The sequence below is a fragment of the Lathyrus oleraceus genome, chromosome 5 (assembly GCF_024323335.1).
Source record: "Lathyrus oleraceus cultivar Zhongwan6 chromosome 5, CAAS_Psat_ZW6_1.0, whole genome shotgun sequence".
NCBI lineage: Eukaryota > Viridiplantae > Streptophyta > Magnoliopsida > Fabales > Fabaceae > Lathyrus > Lathyrus oleraceus.
Genome location: NC_066583.1, coordinates 9,233,647 through 9,250,053, shown reverse-complemented (window position 1 = coordinate 9,250,053; position 16,407 = coordinate 9,233,647). Strand labels below are relative to the sequence as shown.

General features: G+C 41.7%; 1 pseudogene; it reads right to left on the bottom strand.

Moving 5' to 3' along the window:
• Positions 1-216: 216 nt before the first annotated feature.
• Positions 217-2,468, bottom strand: LOC127078430 (SWI/SNF complex subunit SWI3D-like; annotated as a pseudogene).
• Between the last annotated feature and the right edge of the window lie 13,939 nt (positions 2,469-16,407).

Sequence of the window (16,407 nt, the reverse complement as noted above, 5' to 3'; positions counted from 1 at the left end):
TTGCAGCAAGCATGCCTAGATTTGGCTCATCATCACAACTCAAAGCTTAAACAAACTTTGACTTAATGATGCAAGATTAAGGCATGTTTAGCCTACTGTTTCCATAACTGGTTTTTGGTAGTGCACATGGATGAACTCTGTGGAAATGTTCTTCCAACTCAGCATAGGGTAAGTTGTTATGTTAACACAAGTTGGCGGCTAACTTCAACTTTTACTTCACCATTCCGCTTCTGTTTCGATAGGTAAAGACCAAGGTATTCCGCTTGAGCGCCGAAACCTTACACTGCCATTTTCCTGATGCTCTTCCATCTTCTGCAGCAGTGAACTCAGTTCCTCTAACTGTCCATGGTTTGTTTCAACTGGTTTTGCAGGCTGTTGCTGCTGCTTGGTGGTAAATTCATGTTTGCTTATTCCAGACAATGCAACTTCAGGGGCATCATATCCAGATCCAACATTATGGTTCAGTGTCTGCTCTGCATTTGGAATATAGCTTGCCAATTCACAGTCTGAAAGATGAGGATTAAGCTTTGCATCAAGTAATATATTGGCTGATTTAATATTCTTATGCACAACTGATGGAGAACAAACTTCATGCAGGTACTCTAAAGCGCGTGCAGTTCCCAAAGCTATCTTGACACGGGAATTCCATATCAATGGTTTACTGAATTCATCGGACACGTGAAGGAAGTCATGCAGATCAGCAGCAGGTTAACTCCATTTGGTTCAATACTTCATGGCTTGACTTGTGTTCACGGTAGATTGGTCATTGACACACACATTCATGAATTATGCATTGATGCTTCTGGTTGGTTTTGTTTATGATGTTACAATTTGGACTTCATACTGCAGGTCAGGTCCACTTGTGTAAGGTTGGTTGCATTGATTTTTTTTAGAAAATTTACATGACAGTTCCTAATGCAAGTTTGATAGAGGCTTTATGTTTATGATTTGCTACATGACTTGGCCTAAATGCCTTACCAATTACTTGATGTAAACTGATACATTGCAGGATTACTTGGCTTCCCTGGATGTATGTCTGTTTGGATGATTTGTTATACTGCATTGGTTTGCTCCTCATGGCTGCATATATATTCTGCAGACGTATCATGACTTGGTCTCACTGCTTATAGCAAGCACTCATCCTGATTGGTGTAGTATGGGTGTATTTGCAGGCCTGCTATTGCAGTGATTTGGCAAGGTTTGGATTCAAGTTTATATTGTTATTTGGATTGTTCATGCTACATGTGCAAGGGATTGGAATGGTAGGTCATGAAATTGGAACTGACTGTTGTAATATTGTATGTTGTTGCTTGCAGGATTTGCGGTGGTTCTTTGAATGATGGCAGGTCAGTGGTAGGTGGTGCACCTCTGGATGAGGAAGCCTGTATACCAAGGCGAGATGCAATTATCCTAGCACGTTCATGGTAAAGCTTATGCCGCGACTGCTCTAAATGCTCCTTTACTCTCATCACCATATTCTCCATATCATTGAAAAAAAGCCAACTTCATTTCCAGCTTATGCAACTGCTTCTCTATCAATGATGAAGTGAGTTGTCGGATTTGATCTTCTTCTTGATTTGCTAGAATCTTTGCCTTCACTACTGCTGCCGCCAGTGTAGAAACAGCTGTGCGTTTCAACTTCTCAAAGCTGCTATCCTGTTTAGTCTTTGTGCCATCATCTTTCACTTCCATAACATTTCCTGCATGATCTTCAACTACCCCTGTACTTGCACCATTTTCAGCACCCAAACTCGATCTAATTGGATGTGAAGGTGACATCATATCTACATCCTTTTGTGTCCCATTATCTTGGGAAGATATTACTGGCTGGGAGTCAATCTTTGCTGGCAATGAATTAGAAACTACATCAACATCCATTGCAGAATCTGTAGTTATATGAGACTCCGAGACTGCATTTGTAGATAGCTGTTTTTGAGGCTTGCTATCATTTGAGAGCATAGAATCAGACACAATTTCATCATATTTTGGTGTCTCTACTGGCCTAGGTAGCTCAACTGGTAAACTGGATTCATTTGACTGTTGAACTCCATTCTTTTCAGATGGATGAGAATCAGACACACTTCCTTCCTTTTTTAGTTCTATAGGATGGCAAGGTTCTTCATTTGAAGTTCCTTCTTGAACCTCCTCAGAACCAGGTGGAATTTTGGCTTTGGATGTTGAACCATCTGAATCATGCAAAGTATCCTGAGCCTGATCATTGGGTGCCTTTGAAATGCTGGGATCATCACAATTGTCAAGCCCATTCTCATGATTAATCATTGCTTGCTCCTTTGAAGTTGATTTTTCTGGGAGTCCATCTGTAGAAGCCAGGTGTATCTTGTCTTCTGAAGCATCAATTGCAATTTTCGTTTTCTGGTGATCGTTTTTTCTAAATCTTTATCATCTAACATTGTTGTATCCTGTTGTACATTTTTGTCAGACTGATCTTTATCTTTCTTGAATGTCATTTTCAATATGATGCTAACACCACAAAATATCTCATCACCGTAATTTTACAGTTTCAGATGTTGCTCAGTCAAGCCCATCTCCATAGTGCGAATCAGACATGATTTTAATATCTGTACAAGCTGTGCTTTTTGCGACGGTGTCACACGACAGCATATAGCAGTCCTTGACAACACTGCCAGCTCAGTGAAAGCTTTGCGGTAGTGTTTAAGTGCTATCCCAAGAGCCCATCCATCAACAACAAAAGCCACATCCTTGGGCTCTGAGGTAGTTATCCGCATTGTACGAAGCACTCTTTCTAAACTTCTACAAACTTCATCTTCTGTTTTTCCATCAATTAGTAGAAGCTGTCCCTTCGGTTCTGGGGAAATGAAATTACATGACCGGGCAATTTGCATTGCAGTATTTTGTTTGTCTCCTGTTAGCATCCAAAAATTTATTCCAGCTTTCCTTAGTGTTTCTATTGTTTCAGGAAAAAGAAAAAAGGAAGTGAGCTGACAGGGATAACATCACCAAGCCTATGATGAAAACAAACTGGAATATGATGCAAGTGAGATATCTTCCCAAGTATGAGTCACTGAGAAAAGCTCCAATTAAAGAGAAGAAATAAGTGGTTCCCATCCATATGCTAAATGTGCTTGCTGCCTCAACATTAGTTTGTTTCAATACTAATTTTGAGAAGAGAACCAAATTTGCTTCAATTCCAGAGAAAGCCAATGCAATCAGTCCTTGATTCACTAACAACAACGATGCACTCCTCCATCTACCAGTCCTAGCTTTCAAAGCAGGTTTTCCATAAAAAAAACAACGGATTCATCTCCTGTGCAAGAATTGATACACTTCTCCTCATGCTTGTAAACTTCAATAACCTGAGAGTTAGAATCTTCTTCGTTTTCGTCCATTGTTCGTCAAAGACTGCACTAGATAGGGTTCAGGGATGCACAGAGGTTGCGTTGACTTTGGTCAAAGTTGACCAAAGTCAACAATTGGTCAAAGTTCAATTTTTTGTATTTTTTCTTGTAAATGGATATTCAATGGAAAATTATGGGTGAATTTTTTTGGGTTTAATGAATTTGGTCAAAGTTGACCAAAAAAGTCAACTGTTGACCAAAGTCAACAGTTGGTCAAAGATGCCAAATTTTGCATTTTTTTTTGTATGGACTCATATGTAATGGTTTAAAATGGATGAAATAGATTGAGATGGTTTGAAAATTATTGGAAATTGGTTTCACAATTGGTTTAATCAGGACTTGAATGTTTGACTTTTGAAAAGAAAATAACTTGACTGATAATGTGTATGAACAAAAACATGAAATAAGACCATAAGGTTAGGGTTTTGGCATAGTGTCCATGAACCAATAACTTGACTGGCAAGTGGCTAGAAACACGAGCAACTTGGTTGTTCAGATGACCCCAGACCATAGATATATCCACAATCACAACACCATGACTTTTGATAAAAAACAATCCTCACCAAAGTAAGGTTAGGCCAATCATGCCAAGCAAACATAAAAAATTCAGGACCAAAATTGGGGTATGACAGGTACGCACTTTCTTTTCGATGAGTCATGTCTCAAAGCTTTCCTTGATTTAAAAGAAAAGTTAGTCACTGTGTCGCATTACGCGAAAAACCGGCGGGAAACGAAGACAACAGAGCCGCCACCATGCGTTATTTATCCCAAAAGAGGGAAAGGAAACACTCAGAGTAAACCTGGAAAAGTCATGGTCTCGCGACCAAAGAGAATGGGATCGGGAGTCGGTTATGCGAAGGGAAGGTATTAGCACCCCTACGCATCCGTCGTACTCGACGGGATCCACGCACAATAGGAAGGAAAAATGGTTGCTAAAACACTGCTTAAACACACATCTACACAGGCTGAAAGAGACACAAGAAAACAAACAAGACTGACTCGGCAGGATATCGCATCCTGGGCCTACTTAGTCTATCAAACATAGACATCAGAGTCGAAGTAGTTCAGACGGGGGAAACACATGCTCGCTAGGATATCGCATCCTATGCATACGTATCTTCTTGGACAAAGAAGAATCAGAGCATTCGTAGCTCGGCTCGCACACGCAAGACAAACAACACAGGAAATCGACTGCCAATCGCTAGGCTTACGTCAAACTCCACACAAAAACAGGCAAACATGGAATCCGAATGCCAATCGCTGGGCTTACATCAGATTCCGAACCAAACCACACCCACACTGGAAACCAGATGCCACTTGATGGACTTATACCGGACTCCAAGCACACAACAAGAGGATACGGAATGCCAATCGCTGGGCTTACATCCATCTCCTAACACACATAAAACAAAACAAAAAAAGACGCCCGGAGAGATCAACTCATCTCCTGCCTACGTACCTCATCTGGTATGAGGATCAGGGCGACGTAGTTCCCCTACGCAGGGACAACGGACTAGCCTAACCAGATAACAGAGGGAGACACAACTAGGGAGACTACGACTCGAGCCTAGATGTTATCATGCAAAATCATCCCTAAGTTAAGGTTGCTAGCTAACTTGCACAGGGAGCAAGCTATCCTAAAGCACAGGCAATAACAAAGCAAACAATCACAAAGAGCACACACTATATACACACCAAGTGGGGCTCAAACAAAGGGTTAGGCTGCAAGAGCAAGCCAACTGTATTGGGGTGGTGTTAGCTCTTAACCTTAACATTGAGAGTTAAGGTGAAGCTGATGAAAGGTGAGTGAAGATGAGACTTCACAGCTCTTATCCCTGGCCTGGGAGAGCTTTCAGACAAATGAAGTGTGGGTTCAGAAAGTGGGAACCCTTCTACACTTATGACACTGACTCAACATAGATCTTGGGGTTAATGTCCACAAGGCATCAACATGTGATGTGAGCCAAGGGACGACTCAACAGAATAGCAGGAGATGGATTGCACATCTCTTGTGTCTGCCAATTGCCTTAACAAAGGTCTTTTCCTACTTGGGGACAAAAATAAACAAGCACAAACATTGCCTCTTAAGGAGGACTTCAGACAGGTGCCTGGCCAAGTAACAGGCCAGGTCTTCCAGACTACATGGAGAAGAGATCATTATACCTCAATGCTCAAGCTAGCAAGCAAAGCAAACACAAGTTCACAAGGGAACTATAGCAACTAAGGTACCTGAAATCAATCCAATATAATCAGTACTCAGCTCAAACAATAAGCAAACAGACAATGGTCAACAGTTAACTATACAGTCAAACAACAGTCAATGCACAAAGGTGCAAGCCACATGGCACAAACTCAAGTTTCAAAACCTACAAAACAAACTCAAAGTTAGTCATAAACAAGCAATAACCCAACTCCAATTGAGTGCACATCATTAAGCATAAGCAATTGTGCTCTTTGACCTGAAACAAAGCTCAAATGTGAGAACACAAACCACTAGTACAAGACTAGGGTCAAAATGGGAGCAATAAACCAAAACAGAACATGAAACTTATCAAAAATCAAGATCAATCAAATAATAATCAAATCCAAGTGGTCTCACATTCATATCATCAACCATTATCATTTCATGAAGCAAAGAGTACAAAACATGCAATTTAGAACCTCATACAACTAAACAGAATGATTCAACTCAAATCAACTCACAAACATTTCAATAAATCACCAAACAATTCATGATCAAACAGCATTCATAACGTAACCTACATACCAAATTTCAACTCATTTGGACCAAGGGAAGCAAGTCAATTAAATTCATAAAGTCAACACAAGTTCAAACAAGCTCATACAAGGCACCAAAACATGCATCCACTTCAAGCAAGCATAAAACAGAAACCAAACATGATAAATGAGCCAAATCAAAACCATGACAAACTTCAAGATGTCTATAATGCACATGCCAAATTTCAAGTCCATCCAATTAACAACAAGAATTTCACAAATCAAATAAAATCATGTATCACAAGAAGTCAACAATTGGTCAAACAGGGGAGAAAATCTCAATCAAATAGGAAATGCATTCAAAAATTCCAGGAAAATTCACAAGCATTCTCAACATTCATAAGTATCCTCATGCAAAAATCCAGCTCAATTCAAGTTCAATAAGCATGGCAAATAAAATCAAGAATTTGGACATGAATTGGTGTGACACAAATTGTCACACCTCTAAAGATCATAGCATATCTCACAATCCAGAAACTAAAAAATCACAAACCACATATCAAAATGACCAGGAATGAGTCTAAAACACACATGTAAAATTTCAAGAATTTCCAATTAAGCATCAAGATTTCATGAAAGAAATAGCAAGCATTGTGCAAGAAATGGCATGTGAAAACAAACCCTAGGCATTTATTTATTCTACACGTGCACAAATTTATTAAAAATCATCAAAAAATAAAGCACATCATGATGAACATGGTAGAAAAAATTGCATGTGATTTGGATTATTAATGAATGAGTTATGATTTTTTGATTGTGGAAGAAAAATAAAAAATGTGAAATGGAATGCATGAACATGAAGCAAGCATAAGTGAAAAAAATGAGGCAAGGCAATTGCATTTTGGTGGAATCCGGATTCGAACCGTGTAACATTTTAAAACTGGCGCCATTTAGTGAAACGCCGCGTTTCACTAAATGAGGTGGCATATGGTGATTGGTTACATGGCGCTCAAACAAGAAAAAACATGCAAATTCAAGCCAGGCAAGATCAAAAAGGATCTGGAAACGAAAATTGAAGCATCTTCATCGTGTTCTTGCTGTTCATCCTCAACATGAACATTTCATCACAGAAATTTATGAACCTTATACCAATCGAACCAGCATTCAACATAGATCACTAATCTACCATTTATTTAACCTAATTTTACTCATAGCAAAAGAACCGATTCAAAGAAGTTTCACAATCAAAGATTCAAATCAGCATATCTTCTTCAAAACTTAATGAAATTGCACGATTCAAGTTTCAACATGCTCAGCAACAGCAGATCTATCAAATGCCTAACCTAATTTCAACAATTAGAGGATTCGAATTCCAACCTTATTTGAAGTGCAAAGCTGGAATCTTGAGCTTCAAGGCCTGGATTGTGAAAATAGAACTTCTATGATGATGTAGAAGATGAATGAAGTCAAGTATGCAGCTCAACAATGCTCAGGTTCGAAGAAATCTCAAAATGCCATGGAAGGTGCAAGGCTTCAACAAATGCGATTCTTCAATGATCTTCCAATGTTTGCTTCAACAGATGTTCAATTATACCTGCAGATGATGGTCAACACAAGCACAAGCCAAAAGAATGATGAAATTCGATGGAAGAAAGTTGAAAAAGTTTGAACAAATTTGAGAGAATTTTGGTGAATTTTAGTTTGGATCTGAGAGAATGAATTGTTAATTTGATTTTCTGTTACAATTAAGACTATATACCACCTCTTAATCCAATTAGCTAAACATGATTAGCAAAATGGAAATGGATTAGTGAATGCTCATGTCATGTAACTTGGCCAAAATGCCCTTTTTCAAATGCAACCAATGGAACAGTGTAATTCTTCTTGCAGCAAGTCACAAAACCTGTTTAGAAGCAATTGCAATTGGTTTGGCATGAAAATTGTATGTAGTTTTCAAAACGACCTTTTTTCCCACCAAAATTCAAATTGGTTCACTTGAAAAATGGACTTTTTATATGATGATTTTGATGAAATGTAATGATGGATTATGATAGTGCATGTCAAATGGAGTTTGCTCAAAAAGAATCACTCAAATTGGCCAAATGGTTCAAGAGTTATGCCTCCTTGAAGTTCAACTTTTCTTGACAATGATTTGATCACAACTTGCCAACCACACATGAGGAATGAGTGCTCTTGGACTTTTTGGAAAGGTGAGAGCAAGATCTTCAACTTTCATGTTGGACAAAATTCCATTTGAAGCTTGTATGATGATGTAAATTTGAGGAGAAGACCTTTCCATTTTTGGCAGTTTGAAATTACAGGTCACTTACTATTTTTGGAAACTTCTCATCTGACCTCAAATTCTTCAATCTTGATCTTTGATATGTCAAATGAGACTTGTATGGACATGAATGAGGCCTTTCAAACCATCTCCCACCTTCAAATCCATGAATTCAGGCACAGTTGACCACAATTGACTTTCTAGGGTTTCAGATGAAATTCAGCTTGACTATTGACTTCTGAGCATCCAATCTTTGGCCAAACCTCTTCAAAAGGATCTATAGGTCATATGAACTTGATGAACCAACCATAGGGCTTTGCTTCAATAGGATTTGCACTTGCTTGCTTGCTTGACTGATCCTCATAACCAGTCTTGACCTAATCTTGTCTGATGACTTGCACTTGGGCAAAGGACAATGCAATGCTATGCAGTGGACTATGTTATGTTAATGACCTAACATGAAAATGAATGTACAAAATGGGAGGTGCAAATTTGAGGTGATACAGCTGCCCCTATTCAATCAACTGGGAACCCGAATAGATGAGAGCAACGACTGTCAGACTTTCAGGGTAAACAGAGATTGAATACCGAAGAACCGTAGAAATTTGCACAATGCGGGGATCCACCAATGGAAACGTCCACTGGGATCTGATATTTTTATCGGGTATTTTGATCTTTTCTCTTCCAAAGGATACAGTCACCTCCAGACATCACAACGACGATGAATGGGAACAGAAATCACAACTAGATGCCAACGGACAACTAGGAAAAACTCGACGTTTACCGAGACCAACGGAGAGGTAGCCAGACATTAATGAATGACTGGAATGGATACGACCATACGTCAACGGACGCAGTGGGAAAAACTCAACGTTTACCAAAACCAACGGAGAGGTAACTCTACTGGGGACGACCAGGAAAAACTCGACGTTTACCAAGACCAACAGAGAGGTAACCAGACATCAACGGATGAATGGGAAGACTCGACCAGACGTCAACGGACGAAAGGGAGAAGCTCGACGTTTATCGACACCAACGGAGAAGGAGAAAGCTCAACGTTTATCGACACCAACGGAGAAGGAGAAAGCTCAACGTTTATCGACACCAACGGAGAAGGAGAAAACTCGACCAGACGTCAACGGACGAACGGGAGAAGCTCGATGTTTATCGACACCAACAGAGAAGGAGACTTACTAGGGAAAGTACAACTAGATATCAACGGATAACTAGGAAAAACTCGACGTTTATCGAAACCAACGGAGAGGTGAAGCCACTTCACTAAGGAAGGGGGATGACAACCAGAAACTGAATAGGACGTCTACCGACGACTCTCATTGGGGATTCTGGCTGGGAAGCAACCAGATATTAACGAATGATTGGGGAATAGAATACACAATCAGACGTCAACGGACGAATGAGAAAAACTCAATGTTTACCGAGACCAACGGAGAGGTAACTCTGCATGGTGAAATACATCACCAACAACCATCAACAGACGATCGGGAAAAACTCGACGTTTACCGAAACCAACGGAGAGGTAATCAGACATTAATGAATGACTGGGCAATAGGATATACAACCACATGTCAGCGGACATAGTGAGAAAAACTCGACGTTTATCGAAACCAACGGAGAGGTAACCCCTACTGGGGAAGAAAATACATCCAGTTGTCAACGGACAACTAGGAAAAACTCGACGTTTATCGACACCAACGGAGAGGAGGCCTTACTGGGGAAGAATAAGGGTATTACAAACATCGAAAGATGATGTTTACGGATACCAACAGAAGACCAGACATTAACGAATGACTGGGAAATACTTGATATGTACACCGAAAGATGGTGTTGACCGACACCAAAGAAAGAACACACGCGGGTACTGACATGGTACTGACCAGTATCACATGATGACATCTACATATGTCAGGGCAAGGCTACACACTTGCTGAGATCTCGCTGGGGAGAAACAGGCTTTCCTTTCACCAACGGATGAGGAAATAAACCTCTCTGGGATATCAATCCTGAATGCTGTCAGGAGCAACTGTAGCAAACGTGCCGTACAAATGTTGATCAAAAATCCGCCTCTGCCAGGGATACGGTCTGATTGGTTTCAAACACATGAATACATATGTTTGAATTTTTCTATGGCGTAATGCTCCGTACAAATGGAAATGCTACGCATTTTTGAGGATGCAATGATCACTATATGCAAAATGCAAATGATGAAAACTCCGGCTGGGGGAGCCAAAAGATCAAATACTCCCACTCTGCGGGGAGACTCTGCTTGAGGAAAACTCTGCGGGGAGAGCACCGACTTCTCACTCATGCTGGAGAAACAAAACTGTTGCTGAGGAAAGGAAAGACTCCACTGGGAACATCCTTCACAAGACCCAATCCATTCGGGGACTCCGCTTGGGGAAATAAATGCTACTCCGCCGGGGGCGACCCAATCAATCCACAAATAGGATAGACTTAGCTGGGGGATGCAGATATCGTTCCACTACGGGAAACTCCTCCAAACCACCGGTAGGATAGCTCCGCTGGAGATAAATTTCTTTGAACCCGCTCCACTCGTGGACTAGCTGGGGAAAATCATCAACACCAATTTGCTGAGGAAGAGCAAAACTTTAGTGTGGAAAGTAGTATACCAGACTCTGTGCCGGGAAGAGACATACACAACCCTGCTGGGGAACGAGCGCTCATGACCACGCTGGGGATAGCGATCCTTCAAACTCAGTGGGGAACCCTCCTGGGGAAAACACCTGCCAGGCACTCAATGGGGGATCTCGACTGGGGAAATACTTGCTGGGGAATAGAAGGCACCATCCACAGACACCTCCGTAGGGGAACATATCTACTGGGGAAGCATCCTCACAGATAACGACCTGCAAAGTAGCACAACAAAATGCCCCCAGGGGATACATGGACAAGATATGCTCAAGTGTCCTCAACATTCAAAATGATTTTCAAATGTTTTATCTTTCTGCAAGTTATTGTTTAGCCTTCATGTTTTTATATGCAATGTTTATCAAAAATTCGGACGTTTTTGCAAACAAAACAGTAAAAATAAAACAGGAGAGCTATTTATCTGAATAACAACTTTTATTGATTGAAAAATGTGCCTGAAAAGGCGAATACATTAGGAAGCAATTCCTAGAAAGAGGTAATTGCGCACAAAAGGAAAAATCTATCCTAATGGCAATGTGAACATGGCATCCACTATTTCCCAATTCTTTTATAACTCACAGATCATCAGTTTTCCTCCCAACTTCCTTGCTTTCTGAGAAGAATGATTGGACCGATCATATCTTTGGAGATGGCAGACGACGAAGCGCGATGAAGTACAGATAACTCAGACTGTAGTCTTCGCTCTAATCCCTCTTTTGGCTGGATCGCCCTTTCAGGTTTTCAATCCACCGGGATACCCATTTTTGCCTAAGCCGCCATTGCGGGTTTTCGACTTACCGGGTGTACAAATTCTTTTCATTTTTATCCCTAATTTTTGCCCGAACCTTTTCCTTCTGTTTTTTGGTTCGCCGGGATGCCCTTTTTTGCCTGGACTCTTTTGTTCTTTTTGTCCAGCGGGTCAATTTATGCGAAGTATTTTTTGACTACATCTGAGTTGACAGGGGACGGAAAATCTTCACCATCCATAGTTGTAAGCATCAAGGCTCCACCGGAGAAGACCTTCTTCACAACATATGGAACTTCATAATTAGGAGTCCACTTGCCCCTGTTGTCTGTACCGGGAGGAAGGATCCTCTTCAAAACTAGATCACCAGTCTGATAGCTCCGAGGATGCACTTTCTGATCAAAGGCTCGCTTCATCCTTCTCTGATACAACTGCCCGTGGCACACAGCTGCTAGCCGTCTCTCTTCGATAAGGCTTAACTCATTAAACCTTGTTCGAATCCACTCGACTTCGTCCAGCTTCACATCTAGCAAAACTCTCAGAGAAGGGATCTCCACTTCAACTGGTAGGACAACTTCCATACCATACACAAGGGAATACGGGGTTGCCCCGGTCGACGTACGTACAGAGGTACGGTACCCATGCAAAGCGAAAGGCAACATCTCATGCCAATCCTTGTACGTCACAACCATCTTCTGCACAATCTTCTTGATATTCTTGTTGGCCGCCTCTACAACACCATTCATCTTTGGTTTGTAAGGAGAAGAATTGTGATGTTCAATCTTGAAATCTCTACAAAGCTCTTTCATCATCTTGTTATTGAGATTCAAACCATTGTCAGTGATGATTCTCTCAGGAACTCCATAACGACAGATGATTTCTTTCTTGATGAACCGGGCAACCACTTGTTTGGTAACGTTAGCATAGGAAGCTGCTTCCACCCATTTGGTGAAGTAGTCAATCGCAACCAGAATGAAGCGATGTTTATTCGAAGCAGTAGGCTCAATCTTCCCAATCATATCAATGCCCCACATGGCAAACGGCCAAGGCGAGTTCATGACATTCAACGGGCTTGGTGGTACGTGCACCTTATCAGCATAAATTTGACACTTATGGCACTTCCGAGCGTACTTGAAACAATCGGATTCCATAGTCATCCAATAATAACCGGCTCTCAACAGTTTTTTAGACATTGCATGACCACCAGCATGGGTACCAAACGAACCTTCATGCACTTCTTGCATCAACATGTCTGCTTCGTGTCTATCCACGCATCTGAGCAAGACCATGTCAAAATTCCTCTTATACAGCACATCATCCTGATTCAAGTAAAAGCTTCCGGCTAGCCTTCTCAGGGTTTTCTTATCATTCTTTGACGCACCATCAGGATACTCCTGGCTCTTAAGGAAGTTCTTGATATCAAAGTACCACGGCTTCTCATCAATCACAACAGACTCGGCTGCAAACACATACGCAGGCCTCTCGAGTCGATTCACCGCAACATGTGGCACATGATTCCACCAATGAACTTTGATCATAGAGGATAAAGTAGCCAAGGCATCAGCCATCTGATTCTCATCCCGCGGGACATGGTACAACTTCACCTTCTTGAAGAACGTCAGTATTCTTCTGGTGTAATCTCTATACGGAATCAAATGCGGCTGGTTCGTATTCCAATCTCCATTGACCTAGTTGATCACTAGAGCGGAATCTCCAAATATGTCAAGAGTTTTGATCCTCAAATCAATGGCTTCTTCTATCCCCATGATACAAGCCTCATACTCAGCTTCATTGTTGGTGACGTCAAAAGTCAATCTGGCAGAAAAAGGTATATGGGCACCTTTTGGATTGATCAACACCGCACCAACACCGTTACCATTCACATTAACAGCCCCATCGAACATCAACGTCCACTTGTCATCAGGATCCGGTCCTTCCTCGACAAGAGGCTCTTCACAATCTTTTATCTTAAGATACATGATGTCTTCATCTGGGAATTCAAACATCATCGGCTGATAGTCGTCGATCGGTTGCTCAGCGAGATAGTCCGACAAAACACTACCTTTGATGGCCTTCTGCGACATGTACTGAATATCATATTCTGTTAAGATCATCTGACAACGGGCAACACGTCCGGTGAGAGCCGGCTTCTCAAAGATGTACTTCACTGGATCCATCTTAGAAATCAATAAGGTAGTATGGTTCAACATATACTGCCTCAGTCGGCGAGCGGCCCAGGCCAAAGCACAGCAAGTTTTCTCGAGCTGTGAATATTTGATTTCACAGTCGGTAAACTTTTTGCTAAGGTAGTATATGGCATGCTCTTTTCGACCAGACTCGTCATGCTGTCCCAATACACACCCCATCGAATTCTCGGTTACTGACAAGTACATTATCAGTGGTCTCCCTGGAACTGGAGGAATCAGGATTGGAGGTTTCTGTAAATACTCTTTTATCTTGTCAAAAGCCTTCTGACAGTCATCATTCCACCTGATTGCTTGATTCTTTCTCAGCAATTTGAATATCGGTTCACACGTGGCAGTTAGGTGAGATACGAACCTTGCAATGTAGTTCAATCTCCCTAAAAACCCACGAACCTGCTTTTCTGTTTTCGGTTCAGGCATCTCTTGAATAACTTTGACTTTTGCTGGATCAATCTCAATCCCTTTCTCATTGACAATGAAGCCTAACAGCTTCCCGGATCGCACACCAAACGTACACTTGTTCGGATTCAGCCTCAGTTTGAACTTAACCAATCTGTCAAACAACTTCTGCAAATTAACCATGTGCTCCTCTTCTGTCTGTGACTTCGCAATCATGTCATCCACGTACACTTCAATCTCTTTGTGCATCATGTCATGAAAGAGAGTCTTCATAGCCCTCTGATAGGTAGCACTGGCATTCTTCAGCCCAAATGGCATCACCTTATAGCAGAACGTGCCCCAAGGTGTAATGAATGTCGTCTTTTCCATGTCCTTTGGCGCCATCTTAATCTGATTATAGCCCGAGAAACCATCCATGAAAGAGAATACCGAGGATTGAGCCGTATTATCCACCAATACATCAATGTGAGGTAATGGGAAATCATCTTTCGGACTCGCCCTATTCAGATCCCGGTAATCGACACACATTCTGACTTTGCCATCCTTCTTCGGCACAGGAACGATGTTGGCTACCCACGGTGGATAAGTTGTCACTGACAAGAAACCCGCATCGAACTGCTTCTGAACCTCTTCCTTGATCTTCACTGCCATATCAGGACTCGTTCTATGAAGCTTCTGTTTGACCGAAGGGCAATCATCTCTGAGAGGTAGTCTATGAACCACAATATTAGTATCCAGCCCAGGCATATCTTAATAAGACCAGGCGAATATCTCAACATACTCCCTCAGCATCTCAATCAACCTGCTTTTGATTTCTGGCTTCAAAGCAGCCCCGATCTTAATATCCCTTCTGGCGTCCTCAGTACCAAGATTCACAATCTCCAACTCCTCCTGATGGGGTTGGATGACCCTTTCCTCTTGCTTAACAATCTAGCCAATTCTTTCGGGAGTTCACAGTCTTCTCACTCTCCTCTTCAGCTTGGTAGATGGGATTGTCGAAATCATACTGAGCCATAACAAATTTGTTCATAGTGGATGCCATAAGATCACTTCTGCATGTTTAATGTTTTGTTTTTAGAAAAAAGAGTTCAATAAAGCCACAAAAAACAAAAAACATTGCCATTTTTTATTTTTGAAAAGGTGAAAACAAAAATAGCAAGACAGGGATCACAAAATTGTTTGCAAAACGTCCTTTATTCATGATAAAAATTGTAAAACATGATGTGGCCCTACAATGAACCACTACGCCTTGGGCAGAACGTAGGGTTTTGTGCAGAATGAAAAAAAACAAAAGAAAATTACTCTGTTTGAAGAGTAACTTGGACTACGTCCTCTGCTGTCCAGTTGCTGATCACTTCCCCTGGCGCACACGGGCGAACCCAACAGTCAAGATCACAATCACTGTCACTATCTTCAACATCAGCTGCAAAGACGTCACCGTGATTCATCAGCCCAGCGCTGGTAAAGGTACTAGGACCTGTCTGCATACCCTGCTCTGCTTGGAGAGGCTCATAACCAATGCCAAATTTATCTTCTTTGACCGGCAAGTCCACCATCTTGCCCCAGCCTTCAGCTTTGCCCGAGTCAACAACCTCTTTGGCCTACTTGTATGAAGCAATCGAAGCACCCGGCCTTCTCTGATCAGCACATGCCACCCCCTCGAGAGCAACAGTCTCAAATGCCTGGCATAAAGTTTCATGGATCTCACCATCCACCTCGACATATTTGAACGAGGACAGGTGACTCACCAAGATATCTTCTTCACCGCACACGGTCACGACCTGACCGTTCCAGACATACTTGAGCTTCTGGTGGAGAGTCGACGAGACTGCCCCTGCTGCATGGATCCATGGACGCCCCAACAAACAACTGTAGGCAGGTTGGATGTCCATGACATAGAAGATGATGTCGAACACCTCTGGACCTATCTTCACAGGCAAGGTGACTTCACCAAACACAGAATGTTTGGATCCGTCAAATGCACGAACTATCAGGTCACTAGGAGTAAGCACAACC